Raw genomic sequence first — 6,850 nt, 5'->3', positions numbered from 1 at the left:
CTGGCACAACACCCCTCCATAGATAAGCGTCACCTATATGATGACAAACACCTCAATAAACATGGCGTCAGCCTCCTAGCGAAGGAATTCAAAGACTTAGTGCTCAACAGAGCCCCCGGGCCTAGACAACAAACAAGACAAAGAACCATGGAAATAATACCCGACAACCGCCAATATCCAAGACAGAACCCCCCAAAGATGCCACCTATCAAGAAAAAGCCAACCAGAGCAACCCAGAGCACCAACATAGAGACAATAAAGAGAATAGAGCATGCGGTCACTACAATGGCCACAACAGCAATGCACATAAACCAATACCTGGCCACACTGCAACCAACCAAGAACCCAGCCCGTCCTCTGCAGGACAGCTCATTACAAGGTTTACACACCGAAGATGAAATCACTAACTATCAGTAGTTGGAACATACAAGGGCTGAACGCCTCAGCCTTTGGATCTAAATCAAAAGATCCAGACTTCATAGACAGACTAAAAAACATAGACATTCAAATCCTCCTAGAGACATGGACCCGGGCAGATGACGAGTCCCTAACACCCATGGGCTACAAGGAATTCTCAGTGCCCGCCCAGAAAAATAAGACCACCAAACATGGCCGCCACTCAGGAGGCATACTAATATGGTACAAGGAGGAGCTCAAAGAACACGTAAAAGCTACCAAACGTGGAACTAATCACATATGGATAAAAATAAGCAGCTCCATCCTCAGCGGCCAGCAGGACATCTATCTCTGTGCAGTATATATGCCCCCACCAGGGTCCCCCTACCATGACCCCGACACTTACGAGGTCCTACAAAGGGAAGCCGTCCACTTCCAACCCAAAGGCAGAGTACTAATATGCGGAGACCTGAATGCAAGGACAGGCACAGAGTTAGACTACCTGCCTCCTGACGACAACCCACATACGCACGGTAGTGAGATCCACCACCCAGAACCCACACAGACAAGAAGAAACAGCCAAGACAGAATTGTCAACAAGAGTGGGAGACAACTGCTGAACATGTGCCGAAGCCTAGGACTGTACATAATAAACGGACGTACCACAGGCGATCCCAGAGGACGCTTCACACTAAACTCTCAAGTGGGCAACAGCGTGGTGGACTATGCCATTACAGACGCAGACCTGTCAGACATTGAAGACTTCACAATCGCACCTGACTCCCATCTATCAGACCACAACCAGATCCTACTATACATGAGAACCAGGAACAAAACACCCACACATGAGCCCCAACAGTCCGGCCTCTACAACTTACCAAGACATTTCAAATGGGCCAACCACCAGGCCATAGAATATACCAACGCAACCAACCGACCCGAAATCAAGACACTGCTCACAAACTTCCATACAAACACCTATCAGCCAGACCAACAGGGAGTCACCAGAGCTGTGAAGGATCTCAAGTACATCCTACAGACCACAGCAGAACTAGCAGGCCTGAAACGAACCAAACCCATAAGACAAACCAACAAACAGTCCCACAAATGGTTCGACAGCGACTGCAGAGCACTACGCCATACCCTAAGAACAGCCTCCAACCAAAAACACAGGGACCCCAACAACAAGGAGGTGAGGGAAGCCTACAACAATCTATGCAAGTAATACAAGGGCACCCTCAGAGAGAAGAAACAGAGATACCTCTCCCACAAAATTGAGCAACTAGAGGACTCCCTCCAGGACAGCTCATTCTGGGAGACCTGGCACCACATGGGCACAAAGCCCAAGAAAAACTCTCTCCACATCCAAAATGGCAATATCTGGCTCAACTACTTCAGAGGTCTCTACAAAAACATCCCAGAAGAAGAACTAACTCCAGAACAGCAACAGATAATCACCAAACTGAGGGACATGGAGAAAGTCATCAAAGACTTCCAGAACCCTCTGGACTCACCAATCACCATAAAAGATATACAGGAAAGAATTGTCCTGCTGAAAGGCAAAAAGGCCAGTGGCCCTGACGGCATCCTACCAGAGATGATCAAATACAGCCCTCCAGCAATACACGCGGCACTGGCAAAGCTATTCACCCTCGTGCTCAATGCTGGACACTTCCCCGAAGACTGGAACAAAGGGCTCATAACCCCCATCTACAAGAATGGGGACCAATATGACCCCAACAACTACAGAGGGATCTGCGTCAGCAGCACGCTAGGGAAACTGTTCAACAGCATCATCAATAACAGAATCCTCACCTTCCTCACACAACACGGGGTCCTCAGCAAGAGCCAAGCAGGGTTCATGCCAAACCACCGCACCACAGACCATATCTACACCCTGCACAGCCTCATCAAGACGCACGTCCACAACACCAGAAGAGGCAAGATATTCGCCTGCTTCGTGGACTTTAAGAAGGCGTTTGATTCAGTATGGCACCCAGGCCTACTCCTAAAACTCCTAGAGAGTGGAATAGGAGGAAGAACGTACGACGTCATCAAGAGCTCCTACACCGGAAACCAGTGCAGTGTGAAGGTGAATGGGAAAAGGACCGCATACTTCCAACAGGCCCGAGGGGTCAGACAAGGCTGTAGCCTGAGCCCAACGCTCTTCAACATCTATATCAATGAACTGGCTACAGCCCTGGAGGCCTCACCAACCCCAGGCCTCACCCTGAACAATCAAGAGGTGAAGTTCCTGCTATACGCCGATGACCTCCTACTCCTGGCCCCCACCGAGAAAGACCTCCAAGAAAGCCTGTCAGTGCTGGAAAAATTCAGCACCACATGGGCCCTACCCATCAACCAGAAGAAGACCAAAGTCATGGGATTCCAGAAGAAGGGCCACAATAAAGCCTCCACCACCCCACAATTCACACTGAACGGCTCCACACTGGAGAAAACCAACAGCTACACCTACCTGGGGCTGGAGCTCAGCCAATCAGGAAGCTTCAAAGCAGCAATAGAAACCCTGAAAGCAAAAGCCTGCAGAACCTTCTACGCCATCAGAAGACAACTGTACCACCTCAAACCACCGGTGAGGGTCTGGATGAAGATATTTGACGCAGTCATCACCCCGATCCTTCTCTATGGCAGTGAAGTTTGGGGCCCAGCCACCTACCCAGACCAGTCACAGTGGGATTCCAGCCCAACAGAGAACTTCCACCTGGAGTTCTGCAAATACCTGCTCCATGTCCATCGCAACACCTCCAACATGGCCTGCAGGGCAGAGCTAGGCAGACTCCCCCTATGGCTCACCATACAGAAGAGGGCGCTAGCTTTCCAGGCACACATCCAGGTGAGCAAGCCTGACTCCTACCACCACCAAGCATGGCTAAGCCACCTGAGCAAACCAGACATTCACCAACCAAACAGCAGCCAACCACCAAACCAAAAACTCCAACAGATGATAACCAAGGCCGAAATAAAGGCGACCACAGAGGCAAACAGAGAGCGGTACATTGAAGAATGGAGAAATGAAATAAATAACTCCAAGAAACTCACCGTGTACCAATCCCTACAAAGGGACTACACCATGGCCACCTACCTGGAGAGAATACGCCACCCCAAACACAGACAGACCCTGAGCCGGTACAGACTGAGCGCCCACAACCTGGAGATGGAGACAGGGCGACACAGGCAGACGTACAAGCCACGGGAGAACAGACTGTGCCAGCACTGTGACCAGGGGGCCCTAGAAGACGAGACCCACTTCCTGCTACACTGCACCAAATACTCAGCTGTGAGGGCCGTCTACTACCAAAGACTCTCTGCCCACATCCCAGACTTCAGATCTGCAGACGAGAAGAGGAAACTCTACATCCTACTGGGAGAAGAAGAGGCCACTGTGGAGATCGCTGCCCAATACGTGTCCAGCTGTCACCAAACCAGAGGAAGATGAGACTCCATGGACTGTTATATTTATCCCAAAACATCCACCCCGCCCCCACCTCCCCATATAGCAGTCACCAACGAAGAGGAAGATGAGACTCCACGGACTGTTATACCCCAAACCAACCGCCCTGCCCCCCCCCACCTCCAACCCCCCCCCCCCCCCATATAGCAGTCACCAACGAAGAGGAAGATGAGACTCCATGGACTGTTATAACCCAAGCCCCCCCCCCATACCCACCACCCACCCAACCCAACTCCCCCCCCCCCACACACACTTTACTAGCTTTGGCAATGCCAAATACCTATTCGGACGTGCCAATAAAGCATTTTTTGATTTGATTTGACTGTGATGGGGGTCTCATATACAGATGGGGTATCCTGAGTGAGGGTCTCATAAACAGATGGGGTATCCTGAGTGGGGGTCTCATATACAGATGGGGTATCCTGAGTGGAGGTCTCATATACAGATGGGGTATTTCAGGGTGGGGGTCTCATATACAGATGGGGTATTCCTGGGTGGGGGTCTCATATACAGATGGGCTATTCTGTGATGGGGGTCTCATATACAGATGGGGTATCCTGAGTGGGGGTCTCATATACAGATGGGGTATCCTGAGTGGGGGGTCTCATATACAGATGGGGTATTCCTGGGTGGGGGTCTCATATACAGATGGGGTATTCCTGGGTGGGGGTCTCATATACAGATGGGGTATTTCAGGGTGGGGGTCTCATATACAGATGGGGTATCCTGAGTGGGGGTCTCATAAACAGATGGGGTATCCTGAGTGGGGGTCTCATATACAGATGGGGTATCCTGAGTGGGGGTCTCATATACAGATGGGGTATTTCAGGGTGGGGGTCTCATATACAGATGGGGTATTCCTGGGTGGGGGTCTCATATACAGATGGGGTATTCCTGGGTGGGGGTCTCATATACAGATGGGGTATTCCTGGGTGGGGGTCTCATATACAGATGGGGTATTCCTGGGTGGGGGTCTCATATACAGATGGGGTATTCCTGGGTGGGGGTCTCATATACAGATGGGGTATTCCTGGGTGGGGGTCTCATATACAGATGGGGTATTCCTGGGTGGGGGTCTCATATACAGATGGGGTATATGGGTCTATAAAAGATGGGTCTATAAAAGATATATAGACGATCTCATTATAATCTGGGATGGTTCGGAATCAGAGTGTGTCCAATTTTTGGCTGAGCTGAACCTTAATACTTGGGGCCTAAAGTTCACTGGCTCCTCAGATTCTAAGAGTGTAGACTATCTGGACCTTACATTGAAATGTGAGGGTGACCACGTGATCACCAGCACGTTTTTTAAAAAAGTGGACTGTAATAGCCTCCTGAACTACCATAGCTTGCATTATCGCAAGTGGAAGGACAATGTACCATATGGTCAGTTCAGGAGATTGAGGAGGAACTGCACAAAGAAGACAGAATTTTTAGTCCAAAGTGCAATCATGAGAGATCGGTTTATAGAAAAGAATTATCCTAAAGGTCTTATACAAGGTGCCCTAGATAGAGTTACCGACCTAACACAGGAAGATTGTTTACGACCTCAAAAGAAGATACCAAAACCCGATTTTAGATTTAATTTTTTAACCACTTACAATGGTAAACATGCCACTATAAGAAAGATTCTACAGAAACATTGGTCAGTTCTAAAGGCAGACCCATACTTGAAAAGAATACTACCATCCAATCCGGGTCTAACATTTAGGAGGGCACGTACGCTAAAGTCCATGTTGGCCCCGAGCAGACTAAGAAAGAAGGACACAGGTGCTACTAGTAGTCGCACAGTCACCAAATCGCCTGGTAGTTGGAAATGTCATGGAAAGAAATGTAAGTGCTGTGCTACTATCATGCACGGCACGAAGGATATTTGTAGTACTAGTACTGGGGAAACACTTGATATCAAACACCATCTTTCATGTGACTCTAAGTATATTATCTACGTCCTACAGTGCCCATGCGGCCTACAATATGTAGGACGTACCATAAGGACACTCCGAGAAAGGCTGAACAAGCACCGTTCCAATGTGCTTAATAAATTTGAGAAGCACAGTGTATCGAGACATGCTGCCTTGTATCACAATGGTGATTTTAAAGATTTTTCAGTTATTCCAGTAGATCACATTTCAGATACCCACCAAAATAGATTTCAGCTCCTCCGTAGACGGGAAATGTATTGGATTTATCGTTTAGATACGTTGGCCCCATCAGGGTTGAACGAGACATTAGAAGATGTAACCAATTAAATTAAGGTTCACATTTGAGTTACCAACTATACATTCATTCATTTATTTAGTCATTTATACTTATATGTATACATTTATAATATTTATAATATTGTTTGTTCGTAAAAATGTATTTAGAAACTTAAAGGTAATGAATTTTTAATACTATGTCTTTTATTATAATAACTGGGACCTTTAAAGTTACCCATTCATCTATTGAAGCAGCAGGGCTCGCTGAAGTAGCGAGCGATCGCTCGATAAGCCCAGCATAATTGCGGTGCGGCTACAACAGACACATGCGCAGTAACCACCAGGAGATATCATCAGGACAGCTGGATTGAGTTACACTGCGCATGCGCGTCTTTCAGATCGGGCGCGTGCGCAGAATATTGCAGTGGACGCACGCGCCGTCAGTATCTTCCGGACGCCGGCGAACGAATTGTACCAGTGCACGTGCACTTGAGTGCGCGTGCGCCAGCGCGGGAAGCAGAAGCTTCCGATTATGCCACTTCCACCAATGGTATAAATAACTATGCCGTGCGCTGGACTGACAAGTAACCAGCCCAGCGGTCACGGGTAAGTGATCATGCTTTTTTCTTTCTTGCGGCTCTAATGATAATGACAATGTGGTGCAACATGATAAACTTGGACCCTGAGGAGAAGAGTATAGATAGATGACTCTTAAACTGGGTCCTCTAGTGGCCGTTTACCATGATACTCCCTACTATGTAGATAATACTGGGCAGGTAGACAA

The sequence above is a fragment of the Leptodactylus fuscus genome, chromosome 7 (genome assembly GCF_031893055.1).
Source record: "Leptodactylus fuscus isolate aLepFus1 chromosome 7, aLepFus1.hap2, whole genome shotgun sequence".
Classification (NCBI taxonomy): Eukaryota; Metazoa; Chordata; class Amphibia; order Anura; family Leptodactylidae; genus Leptodactylus; species Leptodactylus fuscus.
This window is presented reverse-complemented; position numbering follows the sequence as displayed.